This window comes from Micromys minutus (assembly GCF_963924665.1).
Source record: "Micromys minutus genome assembly, chromosome: 1".
In the NCBI taxonomy this organism is placed as follows: Eukaryota; Metazoa; Chordata; class Mammalia; order Rodentia; family Muridae; genus Micromys; species Micromys minutus.
The window spans coordinates 70252409-70275697 of record NC_137969.1 but is presented as its reverse complement, the minus strand read 5'-3'; the positions used below and the strand labels follow the sequence as shown (position 1 = coordinate 70275697).

Sequence of the window (23289 nt, the reverse complement as noted above, 5' to 3'; positions counted from 1 at the left end):
ATCTGATGTCCTCTTTTGGCCACGTTTGTACTGCACACACATGTAAACAAAGCATTCACATATACTAAAAAGAATGTTGGAAGCAGGAAGAGTATTTATTTTGTTTGAACTAGATTTCCTAGGTCCTAAATGAGAGAGATTGCTAGTGGTCTTGTAAGACTCAAAGTGAGTCTTAACTACTGGGGACCCGTCCCACCAAGTGAGACACAAGAACGGAGTTTGATGTAAATGCAAGAGGTTTATTTTTCTGGTGCATCGGGGTCGACCCTCAACCAGCCCCCCATGGCGAGTGACTAAAAGAAGACCCCAAAGGCTATAACAAGCAGTTTTTATACTTTTTAGGGGTACAGGTTACATCAGCATGGTTACAGTTTAAACTTATTGGCTAAGCGTATTGACCTTTGAGTCTATTAGCTAGCAAGCATATGACACACATTCAAACTCTGTCTGGGACCAGAGGGTCAGGTACATTCTGTGGTTTTTCAAGAATGTTCCTGCTCCTCCCTAGAACTATGGGTGGACAATGGAACTTGGCCTAGCCTTGACCTGAGGCAGGAAGCTGTTACTTGGTTTAATCTTGACCTGAGACGGTGGGTGTCAGTCTGGTAAAAGCCCCTAGGGTCTTTCAATCTTTACTGTCCCCATGGTATCTTGTCTTTTTTCTCTTTCCTTAATAACTTGGTTTTTTTGCTTGCTGTTCTGTCCTGACTTTCCTCTTAACTCTTGTCCTCATTCTTTATCTTAAAAATGTGGGTCCAGCAAGATAGCTCATCTGGAAGGGGTGATTGCCAGTGAGCTTAATGACTTGAGTTTATCCACATAGTAGAAGGAGAAAACTGAGTTGTAAAAACTGTCCTTTAACCCTATGGCATAATGGCTTATGTGAACACACATACATACATAAATGCAAAAACTTTAAATCTGTATCTATTTTTCCTTGGTCCCTCATTAATCTCGCATGCCTTTCTTCCAATGAGAGAAAGCAACAGGAGACCTAAATGAGTTTTATCTGTTGGCAATCCCTGTGTATGACCCAGTTCCCTTATGCCAGGCAACGTTAATTGAAAATGTACAGACCATCTATCTGTAGGACACTTTTGTTCAGACTTAGAGTAACGACTTGATGTATGCTAGTGAGTCAGTATTCTATTGTATTCTTGAGTGTTTAATAAAATAAATTTCTTTTAAACACAACTGTGTATATTTATCCTTTGAGAGGGTAAGAGGGCACCAGGCATAGTAGAACAACTTTAAGCTTATCCCCCAACTAGCTTACAAATAAATGAGACTCAGACTATTGGTTATTTATTTATTTATTTTGGTTTTGACAATTACTTGGGTGGGGAGGGCAACCCCTAATCCACTTTTCTAACTGCTGGCCTGGCTACCTCCCCAGTAGTGAACTACCACCCCAGATAATTGCTGTTTCTCCTGGACATGTGTTCATGGTCCATCTCCCTTGATGGAGGCTTCCTCCTCTCTTCTTATTCTTCCTCCTTCTCCCTTGGTCTCGCTCTCTCTCCTCTCCTCCACCCTTACCTACTTCTAATCCCTCCAATAATTGACTATAGCCAATTTTATTTAACCAATAGTTTTAAATCAAGACACAAGGTTTGTGCAACAAAAGCTTGTAAATGTGAGAATTTACTCTTAGGTGCAGACCTTCAGGTACAGAATTTATCATTACAGTACATAGTAACAGAACAAACCTCAATAATTCCTTGGAACTAGAGTTTTAGGCGATTGTGAGCTGCCTTGGGAGTGCTAGGAATTGAACCCAGGTCTTCTGCAAGAGCAGCCAGTACTTTTAAATGTGGATCCATCTCTCCAGCCCCAAGTAAATGTCAATGTAAAAATTTTTGAGATGAGCATCTGCCATGTTGGTCTTGAACTTCTGAGCCTTCTGCTTCCACCTCCTGAGAAGTATGTACTGCCATGTCTACTTATGTGGTGCCAGGGATGTAGCCCAAGACCTTTTGTGTGCTGGGAAAGTACTCCTCTGCAAACCGAGTTACACCTCTGGACCTTCAATTTAATTGCACTCAATAAAGAAAAAATTGAGCAATTTTTGCTAAAGAATAGCTTTGTTGTTGCATTGGGATGCCAAGGCAGATAAAGAGAAAATTAATGCATGTTTCCTGACTCACAGAGGACAGTGGATGAGAGGGTACAGCAGTCAGGCATGGCAGGACAGACATACATGTAGACAAATTTATCATTATTTATTTATTTATTTAAATAGAAAATGTTGCCTTGTCCAGCCTTGATGTAAAGGCTTGTGCCTAGCTTAGTGCATCTCGTTTTGCTGTGTTTGGTTGATATCATCTGGAAACCTGCTCTTGTCTGAAGCGAAACAGAGGAGCAGCGGATCTGGGGGTGATGAAGGAAGAAAGGCTGCAGTTGGATGCATTATATGAAAGGGTAAATTAAAAAATAAATAAGAAAATATGAGTTTACAAATATAATTCTGTGGTTTGCATCTGAAATGCATTAATTAAATGAACCTACTTTCTAGTTTGTTTTGTTCCAGAACCAAAGAGATCAAGATATTCTTTTGCTACATTAAATTTTTCCCTCTTTTTTTTTTTTTTTTTTTTTTTTTTGGCTGGTGGGGGGAGCTAGGTTGAAATCTCCTTGTCATTCTCCTCCTCCTTTATCTAATTTCATTTCATTTAATATTTTATTTTATTTTTTTGGCGACTTATGAGGAAACCTAGAGCTTTGTGGTACTCACCCCATTGAACTACATCCAGACTGTTTTATTATTTTTAGTAAAAAAGCATCTATAGTAATAAACTCACAAGTAAAACCACTCAAATAGATGAGCAGAGCCATTTATTCCCTAGTCCTAACTCTATGCTTCAACATGGTTTGGTGGTCCTTCTGGAGCTTTGCTTAGGGTTTTAAACTTTCACTGTTACACACACACACACATACATACATACACACACACACACACACACACACACAGCATGCACACATGAGCACTAATAGAGTTGAAACAAGAGAAAACATTAATTTTATGTCCTTTTTCACAAGTCATGTGTCATTTACCTGCATTCTATCCTTCCTCATTAGGAGACAGTCTTTTTTGATCTTTCTCATAAAGTTAACATACTCACACTAATAACTGATCACATATATACTTATATACATTGCAGGTTAGTATCCACATATGGAGGAGAACATATCGGTGGGACTTGATAACCATATCTAAGCCAATCTAAGCAAATTTTGTTATTTCTTTATTCTTAATGACAAAAAATCTGGTATATATATGTATATATGTGTATATATATGAATATTATTCAACTCTAAAGAACATTTTTTTTTTGTTTTTTTTTTTTGACGGTTAAAAAATTTGGGTTTTATTGTTTTTGCTAAACAATACTAAAAAAAAAGTTTTTTCCATTTTGAAGGCAGGGCTTGAATTATTTAATTTTGATCCATTTATTTAATTAAAAAAAAAAAGGAAAAAGAGATCATGGCCCCCCAAAAAAAATTAAAAAAAAAATTAGCCCCACCCTATCCCAAAGCTCTAGCCAGTCACATGAGCATCACCATGCCCCACTCAGTGCCTGATATTTAGGTGGTGGCACTCTGCCCCATGAGACTACCCTGGAGGTGCAGGGCCAACAAGTACCTGTTTCAGCTCTCAACAGGTTAGTCAAACCAGGCAAACCGGTGGGCTAAAGTCCAGAAATTCTTTCCAGGTTTCTGCCCATTGGCTGAGCACATACAAACTGTCATTAGCTTGTAAGATTTCAGGGGTAGGAGGGACAGAAGAGCAGGAGGATGGCAGAAGAGAAACTAGAGGTTATTCCAGCTTGTTCCTGGGCTAGAGGCTCTGGACATAGATTTAAGAAAGACTAGAGTAGTTGGAGTCCAGGTTTCTTAGAAGAGAAAATCAGCCCTAAGGAAGAGATGAGACGTGCCATACAAGTGAGTTCTTCCTGCAGAGGCACGGGGGAGGGGGGCTGACTCCCAAGTGGAAGGTGTTCAGAGTTCATCTAGTACCATGAAAACAAAGGCAGAGGGAGTCCTGAGGTTGGGACCGAATGTGAGACAGGTACATACAGTTAAAGACCAGAAAGCCATCAGGACCCTCAAGGCCAAATCCCGTCTGCACACTGGCTCTGCAGGGCTGCAGGAGATCCTCGCTGTGAACTAAGTCACGTTAATCGTCGGGCTCTGGGTGGTAGAAAGAACAACACATTTTTGTTTTCAGAGGGATGAGGTGGGAAGAGTGGCCATGATCTAGTAAAAAGAGACCTGCGAGAAGCAGAAAATACTTAGAGAACATTTTAATATATATTTCCATATATATATTTAAAGTTAAGAAAAATAAAACTAATTCAAGCCATGTCCTGTGCAAAAAAAGAAAAAAAAAGTCAAAGAAAAAAAAAATGAAAAATTCAAAGTGAGACCCTCTGTCTTCTGTTCTCTCTGGTCTCAACTTCAGAATCACAGTCAGCTTGTTACTTTTATTTTGGAAGAAAAGATGTAGAAGTTTCTTTCAATCATTCAGAAGGCAAGTATATCCACTTACTTACAAAATCAGAATGGCAGAAACAGACTAGGGAAGGAAAGTCACAGGTGAAGGGCAGAACGAAAAGGAATTTGCAAAAATAAAACTAACAAGATGACTGCTCCAAATGACTGTGAAGGACATGGTGGGCCGGTCTGCTAGTCAAGTAATGATTCAATGTTTAAATTATCCTCTTGTTCTTCTTTGTTGGGAGTTTGTTCAAGTCTAGTTTTTTTTTGTTTTTGTTTTTGTTTTTTTTTTGTTTTGTTTTGTTTTTTTTTTTTGAGACACTGACTCTAATAAGAGTCAGCAAGAAATACAGGATCCCTTCCCTCCCCCGGCCTGCCTCCGCCGAAGCCACCACCACCATCTCTGTGGCTGGATGCTACAAGAGTCCCCATGTTTGAGGACTCAGGATGACAGGGCAGCTTCCTTCTGTGGTTGTTGGGCTTGTGAACGCTGCAGTATCTTTTGGCTTTCCACGTCTCTAAAATGTTTTTCAACTATTTTGCGTACGTGGCTCAGTGCACTCCCCTCTTTGCCTTTACAATTTTCCACTTGATATGGGGGTGTAATAACAACTTCTTCCATGACTACAATGTTTTTTTTCTTGCCATTTACAGTCTTTAATGGTCTTGTGAATGGTCTGGAAGAGCTGCTGGCCTTCCAGGGAGACGCCAGCGCTGATTGCATAGGCCTGGCTCAGCTTCTCCTCCTCCTCTGTCCGTGCTTTACTGGCAAGCTTACTAACATTGAGTGAAGCTAGGGGAGGAGGGGTTTCTGTTCGATCATTAATTATTTCCACTTCTGAAACATACTGTAAGTTTATAAGCAAGATGTCTGCATGGTTGGGCTTTCCACTGGAAGAGGGACATTTTAGAGCCAGCATTTTGGACTGGTAATCGAAGGCTACCACCTCGCCCTGCAGCCGCTGCTCCTGGCACGTCGGGCAGGACACCTGCTCCCAACCCTGAAATACTCGCCCGGAGGAGCCGCCATCTTGGGAGAGCAGCCGCGGCCGGCGGCGGTGGCGGCAGCAGCGGGGCGAAAGCCCAAGAACATTTTTATTATACCTCTTTATTCATGTTTTGCCCTCAACTGCACATGTGTTCATTTATTTGTGTGCTGGTACCATGACACATGGTGTAGGGGTCAGAGGACAATTCTTAGAAGTTGACTCTCTCTGTCTCTTAACCATGTGGATTCTGCGAATTGAACTTAGGCCATCAGGGTTTTTGGCAATCACCAGGGAGCCATATCCCTGGCCTTTTAAGCAAATTATTAAAACACTATGAATATATTTTGCTTTTGTTTGCCTCGGGCACTTATTACATTGGGAGTTTGTGGTGAGTACAGAATACATGAGACTCATCTAAAAAAACCAAACAAGCAAAGAACCCGAATAAAATAAGGAAGCAGTGGAGTAAAGGCCCCCTCCCCTCCCTGTATCTCGGATGTTTGAGAGGCTATTTAAAAGGGTATTGCTGTATCAGGATTCCCAGCCCTGATGTTCCAAGAATGACCATCTAGGGGACCAGAAACTCTTTTGAAATCTCCCATCCCTGCACAGAAAGAATTCATGAAGACACCAAGTTTGCAATGAACACAGTGAATTCTCTTCTCCTGGTCATTAGCATTCTAGTTACTAGGCCAGTGTTTCTCCGTGCCTTGGAGCCCACACGCCAGTCTCCCATGCTCAGTATACACAGACACATACTGGCAAGCCCAGTCCTATTCATGAGTTTCTTTGGTCACTACATAGACTCACATGCTTAGTGTTATATCCAGTGACCTTCACTCCAGCACACAAGGCATTGGATGACCCATCATCATTAAACACTCTGAATTAGATGTATCTTGCTTCAAATACCTCTGAAAACAAGAGATAGAAAACAGCATTCAAGGAAAATGCTAGAACAGCTGTGAACCCAGAGTTTGGTGATGTCAGGCTCAGGTTATGCCGTCTAAAACACCAGCCACATTAAGAAACCCTTACCTATTTCCATCCCCAGACCCAAGGGCCAGTTGTTAAAAAAAGGTCTTTATTTTCCAGAGCTTGAATGGAGAAATTTATAATTCAGGAAGGTTTCTACTGAATATTTTCAAGGGCTTGTTACAGCAGAAAGCGAATATATTCATTCTTGTCCTGTTTGCATTTATCTTGCTAACTTTTCTTTTAAATCTTTATATCCCAAGCGTAAGTAAGAAGAGCTTTGGATTACACAGTGTAGGCTCAGCATTTATATGTGCCACCTTTGCATTTATTTTAAACAATACAACAATCACCCCTTATGACAGAAATAAAACTCCATTTTTTCCCTGTTGTTCTGCCCTGTATACATGAACTTGGCCTTGTCCTAAGACACCTGACTGGTATTGGGATTGCTAAGAGTAAACTCCAGAGCCAAGCTTCCCCAACGCAAATGCCAACTCTCCTGCTTATCCCCTATGCTCTCAGCCTGAAAGAGCCAGAGTTGGGGGTCAATCTAAGGCCAGTGGGAAAATTCCACCGCAAACCTCTGAGTACAGAGACCCCTTCCCTTCCAGGAAAAAAAAAAAAAAAAAAAAAAAAAAAAAAAAAAAAAAAAAAAAGCTAGTTTTTGGAACAGCTGCAAGCCAAAAACTATCATACAAAGCTACCTGTGACTCCCAACCAACCACCACCCCCTGCTGGAAAGTTCTGTACATTACACTGAGGCAGTTTTAAAGTTGTTTTGCTCCACCAAATGTGCATAGTACCCTACCTAGTTACCATTGTTCAAGTTCTGTCCTGATTGTATATAATCCCCTGTTAGAATCTGGTCAGGGTCATCTTCCCCTTGAAGCAGGTTGACCCCAACATGTTGGAACAATAAAATTCTTCTTGCTTTTGCTTCGATCACTGCTTCTGTGAGTCTTCTTCAGGGGGTCCTGGGAGAGGTCCAACTCGAGCCTCACAAGCCAAGTTCCTGAACTTTCAGTGTTCAGTACCCTGGTCACTAAAACTGGCTAGTAATACTTCAGAGCTCAGGGGTACTCATGAAAATGAAGTAAAATAAAACACAAACATTCATAGAAGAGCAGGCTGCAATGGGTGGAAAATGAATTGATCATGTGTCTTACGGAGAGTTCAGAAGAACATTATAGACTCACTCTGACCATAGGAGGAATAATAAGAGGCTGTCTTATTAGCCGAAGACATCATAGCATTCTGAATGCTATGAACATACCCTTCCCTGCTTTCTTCCCCATGCAGAGAAGACGAGTAATGACCCCAAAAGGCACATGGCACTTGTTCGTCCTCTTAACAAGAAAGACAGTGAACTCAGGTGAATCTTGAGAGAGATGGGTAGTATTTGGAAAGATAAACATCACCGTAAGTGAATTAAAATTTTAGAGTAGTTTAACTAATCTTCAAATGACAATGGTGTTGGGAGGTAACTCTTTCAGAGAACAAACTGACTCCATAGCTAATAGAAAGCTTTTATTAACTGGCTGGTGGGCTACACGGGGAATCAATCATGCAGATCAAACCATGTAGCCACAAGCTTTATTGTTCTTGGCTTTTTATGCACAAAAGCTGTATCCTGGTTAACATACTTCAATTACCAAAAGCAGTTAGCAGTAGGCAGAGCTACAGCAGCCAAAGGTAAGGTTAGGGACTTTTCCAGAACTATAAACTATGATTTAGGTCTCTTTTTCTTATTTTCACAGGTACAGAGGTCCATGTGATTGGCTATTAGATCAGGATGGTGCCTTGGAGTATCTAACATGGTGATGTGTTAAGGTCTGAGAGTCTGTTACAATGGTCCACAGATTAAGTACATAATTAGTATACACTAATTACCTGGTGCTCCCTTACCTATGCCATCTCCCTGGTGCTCCATTATCTGTACCATTTTCCTGGTGCTTCATCTTCTTGGTGCTCCATTTTCCTGGTGCTCCATTATCTGTTCCATCTTCCTGGTACTCTATTACCTGCCCCATCTCTTTGGTGCTCCATTCCCTGGTGCTCTATCTCCCTGGTGCTCCATCTCCCTGATGCTCCATTTCACTGATGCTCCATTCCTTGCTCCTTCTCCCTGGTGCTCCATCTCCCTGGTGCTCCATTCCCTACCCCAGTACGCCATCTCTCCTGCCCCAGTGTCATTCCTTCATTTTCTGAGCATCACTGCTACTTTCCCCCAGTGGAACTGATTCCTTCCTCTAGGTGTTGCTTCATCCTTATGCACAGGGTTATCTTAGTGCAATAGCATGGCTGTTGCATTGTTTACATGGCTCCTTCGGCAGCTCCTAGGAAACTTTTATGAGGATGAACTTGTTAAGCTAGTATTTTCTCTATATATTTACATAGCTCCATAATATCTCTAACAAAAGAGATTTGAACTACATCTGGGTCTAAGACTAGTGTTTAAATGAAATGTATACTTTCTGTAACACTAGACTTAGCACTTTTCTATCTCTAATGATGGTGTAAGTTCGTCTAGTGGCATACTGTTATTTATGATTCATCCTGCACAGTACAGTCCAACAACAGGTCTTAGATTTCAAAAAGAACGAAGCAAGTTGCTACAGTGGAAAGAAGAACTTCCTGCAAGCTGAAGACAGCTCAAGCCCAGGATCTGATGCTACTTAGATACAACTGATTTCTATGTTAGCTTTGTATACAGTAAAATGTTCTTCCTCTTTCATCCAGTCTGATAACTGATCTTCAGCTGTAGCGAAGGCTTTCTACTTAAGCATTCTATCATCCGGAGAAAAGAACTTATCTCTCCTCCTGTTTCATCTCTTTGAACCTCACTATTTGCACCAAATATTTACAGTAAACTCCACCTAAGGGGGTGATGTGAGGACTAAGAGAAAAAGAGCAAAAAGCAAAAGCATAAAAATGCATGGAAAGGATTTCCGCAGGGAGGTGACCTTGGACCAGCCTGTTGGCTAAGCCAGATGCTTGTTGCTGAACCCGAGGGCCTAAGTTTCATTCCTGGGGCCCAAATGGTGAATAGAGCGAACGAACTCATACAGACTGTCCTGACTTCCACATGTCTATATGCATACCCACAAACAAATAAACAGACATAAATACTACAGGAAATGAATAATAATATTTTGTATATATTAATTCAAGCTGGAAAATAATACAGCAGCTGCTGTTTCTTAACCACCTAGTTCTCCAAATAACTATACAGAGACCTTTTAATATTTCAGAGCTTAGGTGTGAGCTGGGTAGACTCTCTACTGGCTCAGATAAGTTAACCTGATCATCTAGCCCCATCCAGCCATATGGCTAACTATACCTTCCAGGCCTGTAGACATGTCCACCTCCTTTCATCTGTCCTGGTAAAAACCCTTTCTTCTTTTTGCTTCCCAGAATTCCCTTTTCCCTCCCAAGAAGTCCAGCCTTCCATTTCCTGCCCAGCTAATTGGCTATCAGGTTTTTATTAAAGCCAATCAGGAACTGCCTGAGGCAGTGAGGAAGGACAGAGACTTAACTTCACCCAGCATACTCTGACACACTACTGCTGATAATAATGGAAGATGACCTCAAAAATGTAATTTCTATGTTGTATCAGTGACGTCAGTGCAGCTGGAAACATATAAGACCTTCTTTCTGCCTTGAGATAGCTGCCAAGAGACAGCAGCTGTATGAGAGTTTTAGGGGATATGGACTATAAGAAAATGTTGCAGTAAATCTCCAACCCCAGCAAACCCATTTAAAGACACACAACTCAGTTATGATATTTATGAGCTGTGTGCCGAGATTGGGCAGATCTACCACTACACTAATCTATTCCCCAACTATGAGATCCCTTGCTACTTGCAGCTTCTCCAGATCAAGGGGTTCTGCTCCATCTTCCTTCTACTTCTTCTTCCTCCTTCTTTCTTCCTCTTACTCCCTACTCTCTCCTGCTCTCTAAAACCTCTAACTCCACCTTTCTCTTCCACTGCCCAATCACAGTCTCTAGCCTTTATTTGACCAGGTAAAATGAGGAGAAGGTTCACACAAAATCACCTGAACAAACGATCCACTCTTCATCAGGGCAGCCCCTCTTGAGGAAGCAAAATTAACATCAGAATATAAACAGCACCAGGGTAACCCACATTTCCCCCCTTTTGTCCAATTAGAAGGCTCTTTTCTTTCAGTTATAAATTGAGCATAAACATTACAATTATGTAAACTATAAAGTATAAGATACACTTAGCACTCAGTTCATCATATTTATCAATTTAGATAAAGCACTCTACCATCTAGCCTAACTTAAAGAACTTACAATTTTATACCTGAATTATGTCCTGGTTTTAGCTTGTATTATCATCTGAAAGTCATCTTCTCAAATCTATATCATCTCTCTCAATGTTAAACAACATGGGTTGTCTGTGAGACTATAACTAGTCTTCAACCCCATCAGAAATCAGAGAATGACTTAAATATTACCTGAAAATATAGGAAGCACAAAACATAGCTTCCAAAATGTAACCAATTTGTAGAGACATCTGACTACCTGGGCAGTCCTTACTCCTCAAAACACTGGAGCATCAGCCCTCAGCCTTCTGGCCTAGGATCATCTGACAAACCTTTGTAAAGCAGAGTTATGAAAGTCTGCTTACCCTGTCTTGGCAAAGCCATTGGTTGACTGTTCTGCACAGTGTATCCTTTTTTGGATAGTATTTTTGTCTGTAGATGAACTGAAGCAATTATTGCCTAGTGGCTATCTCACAGAAACTGGAGAAACTCCATTGATGCTTAATTTCTTTTTTGAACCAAGAAGGGGTGCTACCAGGAGCAGACACATATCTAGTCAAATGATCTTTAATAATGAAATGGCCTTAAATGTCATATTCTGTGGACTTTTGACATTTTTGAAGACTATCGATGTCAAGTACATCTGATCTGTTACACCTTAACTATTCTTAGTAACTTTTATTTAAGTAAATTAAAAACACTTTTTTATAATTAAATCAGAATCTAATATAACCACGAGTTTACTGTCTGGCCCATAACTTGTGTTACTTAATCATCCTAAACAGTTTGTAATGGAGGTTATTAGAAGGACTAGGTCTAAGCCTTGTATTTTTAGATGAGTTGTATAGATACAATGCCTATCAAAGAGTAAAAATATTAGTTTAAATTTTGTATCTTTTGGGATTCTGTAAACCCCACCCCTTAGTTACCTAGCAACAGCCAGGTATATCCCACCCCTCAATTACCCAGCAGTAGCCAGGTATGTTCTGCCCCAGTGACCTGACACTATAAAAGAAGCTGCTTGATCCCTCCTCTCTCTCTTGCTTTTGTGCTCTTGCAGCCTTGCTCTCCCCATTTACCCCTCCTCTTCCCTTCCCTTCCCCCCTCTCCCTCCATGTGCTCATGGCCAGGCCTCTACTCCTCTACTCCTCTACTCTCTCTCTCTCTCTCTCTCTCTCTCTCTCTCTCTCTCTCTCTCTCTCTCCCTTTACTACTCTCTTAACTCTCCCATGACCTGAATAAACTCTATTTTGTACTATACCATTGTGTGGCTGGTCCCTCAGGGAGAAGGGATTCCCAACATGGGCCGCCAGAGGCATCTCCCTTGCCCCCAGACCTCACCGCACCTCCATGGGCCATATGCCCCCCAGTCTCTTCATCCTTCCCCTAACAGTATCAATATAAGATATTTACACCAATAAAATCTTTAAATCTATAAATTCCATTCCATTGTAAAATTACAACTTTAATTTGCATTAATTATAAAGATTTCTACCACTGTAAAATATAGCTATATAATGTTTTGTTTAAGAGTAAATTTGATACCCTATCCCTATTTGTCTATTCCTCTAATTTCTATGATTTTACTATATCCCCTCTTTTCTCTTCCACTCCCTTTCCTTTACCTAAGAAGGAAGGATAGAGAAGAGGAAAGGAAAGACTGAAATCTCTGAGTCTAAGCTCTCTAGTTTCCTTCCTGTCTAAAACTACAATATTTGTAAATTATCTATAATTTATAAAATTACCAGAATCATCCATCCCAACCCTTTAAGAGACTTGGACAATCACTTTCTTTTGTGTGTTTCTAGCTGAATTGGGGCAAAGAATTTCCTCTGGGAGCCTAAAGGGAAAGAGGAAAATTGGTTTTGTCAAAGGAGAGCTAGCTGGCATCATTTGCCTTCCAGTCTCTCTGGGAGAGCTGAGAAAGCTCATGGCTTAGCTGACATCCTGACTATGACAGTCTGAAAGGCTGGATTGGGGAGCTAAGCTGTTCTTGAAAAGTCCTGGAAGCAAGTCTTTAGTGGAAACAGCTTTGATGTAGTTGACAAATGCAGCTCAACTACACAATGTAAGGCAGATCAACACATGCTTGTCGTTAGCAAAGAATCCTCCATCACGTGTCTTTTCATGTGCTTGCTTTAGCAGAACATCCTCTCTCCTGTGTCTGCTTCAGTGAAATGTTCCTTCACAAGTCCGCTTTAGCCTTTCACACCTGTGTCCACTTTAAATAAATGTTTCTTCACATGTTTTCCCCAGCAAAACTCCATCCAACCAACTTTCCAAGGAGCCCTGAAGTAGTGCTGGTCTAACATCTCTCTATCACTCATAAACATAGCACCATACTATACAGTTTTGTGTCTCCTAAAAACTCTGGGTTGAAGGCTTTGTTGCTACTCTGTGACACTACTGGCAGGGGGTGGAACCATTCAGAAATGAAGTATGGGAGGAGGAAGTTAGGACACAAGGGGTGTGCCCTTGAAGGAGGTGTTGGGGGCCTGGCTTGGTTCCTTCCTTTTCTCCCTTTGCTTTGTGGTCACCATGACTTCCATGTTTCTCACCCTGATGTTTCCTCCACAGATCCAGGCAACAGTGCCAACTCACTACTGTTCAAAACTGTAGTCCAAATAAACTTCTTCCTTAGCAATTGATTATCTCAGGTTTCTTGTCACAGTGGAAGAAGGGTCAGGGACACTGTGAGTGCTATACATTTTAGGAATGTATTGAGTTTGGAAAAGAGGTTGACAGACGCCTTGCCTTTCTCAAAGGCTCCGGCCTCAAAGCGACCGTGCTCGTATTTTGTGTCTAGAATGATTGCACAATTAAGTTTAACTTTAAAGAAATAAGTAATATTCTTTGCACCTTCTAGGAAAAGAACTTAATATTAATGATTACCTGAGATGATTTATGGTGAGGTAGTATTCTTCATGGCTGGAAAAAATATTAGAAGTGTATGATAGAACAGTTCTCAGCCCTTACCTTCATCTTCCCTTCCTTTCTTCTTCTCTCTCTTCATTCCTTCTTTCCTCCTTTCTTTCCTTCCTGTAACACTTATAGGTCATGCCACAACCCAAAGGAGAATGCTATTAGTAACTGTATTAGTCAGGGTTCTCTAGAGTAGCAGTAGGAGTAGTAGATTCTATAGTGAATCTCTCTATATATCAAAAGGGGATTTGTTAGAATGACTTACAGGCTGAGGTCCAGCTAATCCAACAATAGCTGCCTATGAACAGAAGGTCCAGGAATCTAGTAGTTGTTCAATTTACAAGGCTGGTGTTAGTCTTCCTGATCAGATGGGAAGGTGTCCTGGGACTCAGATGCCCAGGAACCACACAGTACTGAGGTGAGACAGCGTTCCAGTGGAAGAGAATCCTGAGGTATGAGAGCCCAGGAACCAAATAGCTCTGAAGGGAAAATAGCTTCTCAGCAGAGGGGTTGCAGCTCCCATGGGAGGGCATCCCCAGCTGAGCTGAGGGGTTCAGGAGCCTCAGCCCTGCCCACTTCTTCCCTTCTTTTCTTCATTGCTGCTTGGCTTCTTCTGATGACAGACTCACACCAGGCAGCAAATCTTCTAGAAGAGATTTATTGGGAAGGTTAAGGGTGTGGAGGCGTGAGTGGCTGCCTCTGCTCCCGGGAGTATACAGCAGGGTGCAATTTTAATGTTTTTAATTCTTATTTTTAATGGTGGTTTTAAAATGCCTTAACCATTTTTGTAACTCACCACCCATCAGAGGTAGTAGAAAAGAAAGGATATGGGGAAGTGGACCTGTTTAGAAAGGTTCTTTGGAGCAACTCCCATCTGTGATGTCCGGAAATCTGCAGTTTAGTTTTCTGGTTAGCAGTTAGTGGCAGCTCGATCCACTTGCAAATACCTTATGGGCACACTAGCTGTCCAGTTCAGTAGAGCTGGTTTAGCTACAGTGGTGACATGACCTAGCAGAGACAGCCAGGTCTGAGCCTCAGCTCAAGTCAGCAGGAGGGACCAGCAGGAACATCAGGAGAAGTTCTCGGCTGTGCCTCTCTCAGGGAAGCAGAGATCAGCGAAGACTAGAGACCCACAAGTGCTCCACAGCTCGCTGTACCAGCAAGCTGTCTCTGTCACTCTGTGGACTCCTATTTATACCCTCCAAACATCATGTGTCCTCCACGTGCCTTGCCTCAGCACAGGTCTTGCCTCAGCACGTGCATCCAATCAGCCCAAGTCCTTGGAAGCAGCAACAAACTGCAGCACAGTCCCAGAAGTTTTCTGGAGCATTTCCATGGAGTCCCGACACATGCTGCCCAACTACACACTATGTAAGGTGGACCAATACATGCACGTTGTTAGCAGAGAATCCTTCCTTCATTACATGTTCTTTCATGTGCTTGCTTTAGCAGAACATCCTCTCTCTGGTGTCTGCTTCAGCAAAATATTCCCTCATGAGTCTGCCTTAGTCTTTCACTTGGGTCCACTTTAATGAAACGTTTCTACACATGTTTACCCTAGCAAGAGCACCATCCAACTGACTTTCCAAAGAACTCTTAAATTTTCACTTCAGCAGGGAACTGAGCAGAAACAGCCTTTATATGGGGCTTCAGGATGGGGTGGGGTAGAGAGCTTTTTAGGGTGGAGATTTTCAGGGTGAAGGCTGGTGAGATTTCAGTTCCTGCTGGGAGGAGCTCAGAGATTGATGGGTTTTTCTGTTCAGACTTTTCACCTAAAATTAACATAATTTGGTTGGGGGAGGGTCTCGAGATGACCTTTTTGACAGTTACCTAGGCTGGAAATGTCATTATGACAGTTAGGTGAGGTCTAAGGGAGAGACTTGGCTGCTGAAGCACTGACCACTTTTCTGCCTTGAAGGTTTACAAACTTTGCAAATATATGAATTATAAGTTTACACATTTTACAAAGGGAGACCAAGGCTGTGAAGGTGTTCCCTGCCGACTGAGTGGAGTGTATAGCCAACAGCTGGATATCTTAGATGGTCCCTAGTACATGCTGAGATCCCAAAGAAGTAGGTTCCAATACCACTAGTCCTTCTAATAATGAAGAAATGGTTGTGCTAGTGAGGGCAAAAGCAAGCAGGCAAAAAGAAGAGAGTTTCCATCTTTCTTGACCTTATATAGGCTGCCCATAGAAGGCATGGCCCGGATGTTTTCGTAGTTCAAAAGCTATGGATTAAAGATGTGTCTTCTCACCTCAAAGATTTGGATTAGAATTGAACTTCCTACTTTAAATTAGGCAAAAATCTTTTATACGTGTGGTCCCCCATTTTTGGATTTTAGTTAATTACAAATGTAGTCAAGTTGACAACCAAAAATCACCATCGCTGTGACCTGTACCTGCTCAGTGCCCCAGGCTCGTCACTTTCCCTTTGACACTCAGTGTCTCAATTTGTAGTTATTCTGTTCTCTACATTACTCCTATCGGTAGCTGTTCTTTGATACTTTGTGGGTTCTTCTTTTTCTCACCTATCTCCCCAGCTTCACCCCCTAACATGAGATAGGAGAGAAAGAAGGATGGGGGGGGGGATATTCCTGAATTTAATTTCTTTCTCTACTGTTCCTCCCAGTTTCCAGTCCAGCCCCTTTAAATGTGTCTTCCAACCATTCCTTCAGTTCCCCACAGTCTGCTTAAACAGCCCCCTCCCCAATACTAGCGGCTCCAAACTGTAACAGCTTCTAGCCTATCTGCTTAGCTTCTTCTGGCTCAACTGAGCTCTACCAGTGTCTTCCGCACCAACTCCTCCTTCCCTCTGCTCGCTCAATTCTCTTTCCCAGCTTCAGCTGGCTTCTTCAAATAGTTTTTGGTCCTGGTGTTTCATCTCAGCACGGGTAACCCTAAACTAAGGTACTGTGTGCTTCTCAGGTCCCGGGAGTAAAGGTATATGCCGCCATGCTCAGTGATTCTAGTAGGTTTTGTTACTTGTAAATTATTATGATGATTGAGACAGGGTCTCATGTATCCCAGGCTGTCCTCAAACTTGTTATCTAGCTAAGGGTGACCTTGAACTTGGATTATAGACTTGTGCGACATCACCCAGTGCTAAAGATTGAACCCAGGTCCCTTACATTCCAGGCAGTTATTCTTCCAACTGAGTTACAACCTAGACCCTGGTGCTTTAAAACTTCATTTTGTCTTATTTTGTGTGTATGAATGTTTGCCTGAGAGTATGTCTATGTGCCATGTGCAAGCTGCCCACAAAGGCTAGGAGAGGGCATTGGATCCTCTGGAACTGGAGTAAGCCACCTTGTGGGTGCTGGGGATTGAACTGAGGTCCTCTCCAAGAGCAACAAGTGTTCTTAACCACATAACAATCTTTCAAAACCTCTGTTTTTTAAAAATTATAATCAATTTGCTATATTCTAGGTATAGATGTGTCTAAATTTCATTTGGATATATGGGTTTATAACTAAAGTCAAATTGCTGGATCACTATTCTTGTGAATATTTAGCTTATTAGAATGTTATTAGATTCGTGAATAAGGTAGTTTGAACTTATTCCCAAAGAATGCACCAATTAACACTCCCCATCACCAATATATTATTGATCAATTAATCCTTATCCTATCAAAGACTTGATGTTTTCAGACTTCATTATTTTTGCCAATTAAATGTTCTTGATTTACATGTCTCTTAATTCTCAGTGAGACTGAATATCTCTTCGTGTGAGTGTCTGTTGTGAATGTGTAGTATGTGCTTATGTGTCAACCAATGTGTGGGATAACATGGGATATGCTTACTGGTGCACATGCTTAGGAAGGCGAGAGGTTGATTTAGGGATGTCTGCCCGGTGGACAAGGTTTCTCATTGACCCAAGAGGAGGCTGGGTGGCCAGAAAGTCCCCGGGACCTGCCTCCTGCCCAGCATCAGGGCTACAAGCACATTGTAATGCACCTGGCTACCTGACTTCTAAAATGTGGGTTCTGGGGTCCAAACTGAGGCCCTCCTGGCTGTGTAGCAAACCCTTTGCCCACCGAGCCATCTCCTCAGCCACTGTGATTGAATAGCTCTTTAAGGTTAATTGGCTGTATTTCTTTTTCAAGTATAATTCTCACTTATTCGTGCAAAGTTTCTTGTTAGATTGTCTTTTCCTCTTGGACTTATTAGCTGATTAATAGAAATTCTTTATAAGCAAGTATTATTTGTTATTGATCCTTTAATATGCATATCAAAATGGATGTTCTCATTATAGCTTTAATTTTATTGATGGTTTCTTTCAAAGTTTTAAGGTATAGAACTTCTCAGTGTTAAAGATTGGTTTTAGTCTTTTATGATTAGCATAGCTTTAGGAAATAAAGATGTTATAGTTATGATGCTTTTTTTGAGACAGGTTTTCATGATATAGCTAATTAATTTTCATCTTTCCGAGTACTTGGTGTCATCAGACTTCATTATTTTTGCCAACCTCTGTCTCTCTGTCTCTCTCTGTCTCTCTGTCTCTCTCTCTGTCTCTCTCTCTCTCTCTCTCTCTCTCTCTCTCTCTCTCTCTCTCTCTCTTTCTCTGTGTGTGTGTGGTATATGTATATGTTGTTCCTTTTAGGCTGGCTTAGAACTCACAGAGTAGACAGGGCTGGACTTGAACTTACCTCTGCTCCCTGAGTGCTGAGATTCCATCTGACAGTTGATGATATTTTCTATGCATAAGCTCTTTTACTAAAAAAGTTGCCCTGTGAACACCTCTGGTTTATCAGAGTCACTGTAAATTCTATGTAATTCTGATGACCCAGAGAGGTAAATTTGAATACATCTTTTGGCAACAAACACACTAAATACATTTGAAGAAACTTTGACATGCTCTTAGAATCATAGAGTAGAAAGAGGATGAGCAAGCGAGTCGTCTCCTCGCCTTGAAAATTCGAGAAAGCAGGAGGTATAAATGTGCATAAAGTGTGTGTGTGGGGGGGATCTAGAAATGAGAGATAGAGATGGTACTTTACAGATTCAGGGAAGGGTAGGACTAAAGACCTAATAGTTGGGCTTATACAGGCTGGAAAGGAGTCTCCAAATTTAAACCCGCAGCATCCAAAGTCTCTGATCAGGATTTATAAATCTGAAATGCTTTGAGGGCACGGACTGCAGGAAGACAAGCATTTGTCTTGCGCGTCTTTCTTGTACTGTCCGTTTAACGGTGAGTGCTGTTGCTCTGCTCAGAAGGGAAGGCGGGAAGCACAGCGCTGGCTCTGTCGGGAAGGAGAGCGAGGGGAGGTCGTGGTGCTCAGGGACTCACAGCCGTGCTAAGGCCCATGATTGGAGGCAGCTGGAAGGACAAGATGCACCAGAAAACACAGAGAACTGCTCGTGAAAGTCTAGCAGGAAGGTGGCAGTGGAGCGAGGACCGGAAGGAAAAGAGGAACCCAGCAGGACAGGAAGAGGAAGTGAGATCTCATCTTTTAATTTTGTGACCTTGAGTGGGTGTTCTCCGCAGCAAGCAGTAGGGAATCTGTCAGCTCCGCTCTGGATGCTGCAAGATAGAGAAACAAGAACACGAGACAGTTAAATCTTCCAGAATGTAGCTGTGTTGTGTAAAATCAGTTTCATTTACGGTCAACTGTGACTGCCCATCATTAAAATGATCTAAGGTGATGGTTTTTAGGGGGCGATGTTACTGAACTCTGGTTATGTGTGTGTGGTTTTTAGGGGCCCTGAGGAGGCACAGTGGAAGGTGAGCCTTTCAAAAAGGACCCAGCTGGCTTTCCATGGCTTTACATGTATATTCAACCAGGTTGTTTAAGAATTAGTTACTGTGACACACACTAAGAGAATGCTCAGTGGCTTTTCTTGTAGCTATCTCCTTACTGTCCACGTTCTGTTTGAAAGTCAGGATGATATCAGAGTGGCAAGAGGCCCAAGGGAATAAGCAACCACGTCAGAGACAGAAAGCCAGAGAGCTACTCAGGAGTTAGGAACTACCTGAATAATTGTTTCTTCTGAGATGTACACAAAAGGATTGAGCTTCCCCTTGACTCTCAGGATTTAATTTCTCAGCCTTGGAATCTTGCTGACTAATAGTATCTGTAAGTATGAGACCTTGGACTCTGACAGTCCATGCCAACAAAGTGATTTCCTGTAGAGGATTTGGTCTCCTTGGCATCAGATCAGCCTCTGAAGGGGCCAGAGAGTAAGGGTAGCTCTGTTCATGATGAATATATATATTCATCATGAACATATATACACTATATATATATATATATATATATATATATATATATATATATATATAGAGAGAGAGAGAGAGAGAGAGAGAGAGAGAGAGAGAGAGAGCGCCAAGTACAAAAAGTTTAGACACAAAGTTTGCAAGCTTTTCTGGTAGCAATACTCCACACATATTGTCGCATACAATTTCTAGAAGTACGTTTTTCTTTTTTTTTAAATTCATTTTTATAATTTAAAAATATGATATATATTATATTTTAAAATGACTTTAGTTATATTGTTAAATTATATTGTTACGGAAAGGCATTTGGTTGAATTTAGTATCAGTTTGGGGACAATTTTGCACATGTACAATGTACCGTAGCCATTGTACCTCTCTCCTCTCTGGTCATTGGAACTGTTTTGACCTGCGCTATGTTCTTCTTCCCTCGCTTCATTTTTGTCTGTATTTTTATTTGTGCAATGAATCAGCTGGAAGTAGCTTTTAATGAATTCTTGTAGTTTTTCTACTGAATGAACAAATTTCAATGTAGGCTTGGGGCTCCCAAGTTTGCCAAGTGTTTTGGAAGTGGGTAGTCCTGGGAAGTGGGCTTTCCTAGGACAACCCGACTTTCTGTAAAGTCACAAAAGCAAAAGAGGATAGAGCTTGAGGAACCCTTATCTCTTGGCTGCTGGTTTTCAAAGCCCTTGATTAAGCCTCTGTTTCAGACTTTCAGAGTCCTGGGGAATCTGTCTCTCTGTCTGTTAGTCTGTCCATCCATTCATCCATCCATCCATCTATGAATGGAACATAGAGCAGCCTTTGAGTTTACATGAATTTTTTTCTGGTCTTGAATCTTTATAATAAGGTGGCGAAATCTTAGAAGCTCCCCATCCAAGAACTTGGCAGGATAGGTATAACCGTCATGAGAGGAGAGACTATGATGGAATAGCTCACCACTGCATTCAGTGGGAATGAGAATTCTTTAGGGAATTCATTCATCCCTTCAACACCAAATAATATTGAGCCACCTTGGAAAAAAGCAGGCTCCAAAACATTTAACTAAGGAGAGCATGAAGGCTGGACCTCCTCAAGGTGGGACAGGGAAGTGTGTATAGAAAGAAATAGCAATTTTATGTCTGTGGTAGAACTTGTCAGCAGCATAAGCTAGAAAGATGCATACGGTGCTTCTTCCCATTCAGTTTTCAGGGGGTGGTAGGCCGTCTATGTTTGGAAGGAAGGATGGAGCTGGTCCTAGGGTCAGGACCGATGATGCAGATTTCCCTTTCCAGAGACGATGTCTTGCTTATATTGCTTTGCCAGCCTGCTTCTCAATATATATTCCAACCTGGCGTCTGGCTCAAGGCAATGTCCTGCTTCCTCCTCCAGTGTAAGGCAGCTTTTACATTGACTGTTGTTTATTATTTGCTTCCCAAAGCTGGACTTTGACTTTCACCTGTCACGTGAGGAGATTAAGTCTGTTGCATTCCATCTTGGACACTATCTCTCAAAGTCAAGGACGCTGGCAGGTAACTGTGAGGGAGCTCCATGGGTTGAGGGCTCCATCTTAGGATGAGATATGGAAAAAGCTATGTAGGATGATGATAAAGAAGCCAAACCTCACTGAAGTCTGCTTGGGTTGTTCAAGTACCATACACCAAGTGGGTAGCTTATACCTTTGTCTTTCATGGGTCTGAATGCTAGACACGCCAAGATCAGGATGCCCTCATCGTCAGGTTCTGGGAAAGCTTTATTTATTTATTTTTTCTAGTCATAGTAGAAAGAAAGAGAAATTAATGGGGGTCTCCTGATTCTGTTTTTAAATAAGAATATTAATTCATTAATTCAACTCAGGAGAGCTCAGTTCTCAAGGCTTGATCACTTCTCCAAACACTCTACTTTCTAGTACCACAATACTGTTGGTTAGATTTCAAGATATGAGTTAGAAGGGTGGGGCACAAACACTTATTCATTTACTTATTGATCTTTTACATTAATAATAAATAACAAACAAACAAATGTTTGATTTCAGCACTCAGAAGGCATAGACAGGTCTGTGAGTTCAAGGCCAGCCTAGTCTACAGACTGAATTCCAGGACAGGCAGAGTTATAAAGAGACCCTGTCATGAAAACAACAACAATCTATTTGGGCTGGACTTAACAGCAGTTAATAGTACTTTCTGCCATTCCATAGAACCCTGGTTCAAGTTGTAGCACCCACATGGCAGCTGACAACTGTTTGTGATTTTAGTTCCAAAAGATCTGATGCCCTCACACAGACATAAATGCACCAATACACGCTAAATAAAAATAAACAAAAGAGATTGCCATACAAAGTAAGAGGTTCTGATTTTCACACAAGAGTCCCAAGAGTTTTCTACTCATGCTCTCAAGGGTAGCAATTGACTTGGTCCTGAAAGCTATCTTGAAGGAAAGCCAAGTATTTACATATTGCTGATCTTTAGGGGGAAACCCCGTATATTTGTTTATTCATGTCGTGTGTGTTCACTTGGGTATGCATCAGAGGTGGAATCCATCCTTCCCCTTCATCACGTGGATTCTGGCCATGCTTGGTGCTGAGCACCTTAACCTACTGAGCCAACTCGCTTGTCCAACTGAAGCAATTTGGTGAGCTCCGCACAGGTTGCAAGCCAATGGGCTGGAGTTGGAGTCCAGATCTTCGTCTCTAAATTGTCTAGTCCAGAGCATCCGTGCTGCCTCCGCTGGCAGCCACCTGTTCCGCCAGTGTCACTCTTGCTCAGTTTTGGTCAGGCTAGAAATAGATCTAAGGATGGAAAGAGAGGACGGGCTTGGAGGAACCACAAGTATTTGTTGCTAAGGGGAAAAGAAGAGGAAGAAAGCAAGAGACCTGGCTTCTGGAAATGGCTTTGAAGTAAAGTGTTGAGGGAGCAGGGGGATGGGGTACCACTGACTCCACCCCTCCTTGGAGTTCAAGGGGATCTTTGCTGCCTGTGGTTCTACAGGATGAATCCAGCTGTGGAAGCCCGGTGAACAAGACAAATGGTTTCACATCCTTTGGTGGGGGGCAGTGAAAGGAGGAACACAGTTTGCATATGTCAAACATTTGTAATCATAGACTTCCTGGGCTGATTAAATATTTCCCAGTAAGTCTAAGTTTCTTTTCTTTCTTTCTTTTTTTTTTTTGTACTTCAAAAACTTTTAAAATTAGTTTTTTCCTTTTTTAAAAATTGGATATTCTCTGATTTTGCATTTCAAATGGTCTCCCCTCCCCCTACCCTTGCCTCCATGAAGGTGCTCCCTCTCCTGACCACCCTGTCCCACCTCAGCGCCTTAACATTTAAATTTTATGTCTCTTCCTTAATCACCCCATACACTCTTCCCCTTCAGCATTATACCCACGTACTCAGGGTTCTTCTTCTCAGCCCACCCTACCTCTAAGTT

The 23289-nt window shown here is 41.7% G+C and overlaps 1 pseudogene across 1 annotated transcript; it reads right to left on the bottom strand.

Annotated features, from left to right (window-relative positions):
- Nucleotides 1-4859: 4859 nt before the first annotated feature.
- Nucleotides 4860-5527, bottom strand: LOC308421802 (protein LSM12-like; annotated as a pseudogene). Its single transcript has one exon. The product of its transcript is annotated as a protein LSM12-like (transcript).
- Nucleotides 5528-23289: the final 17762 nt, after the last annotated feature.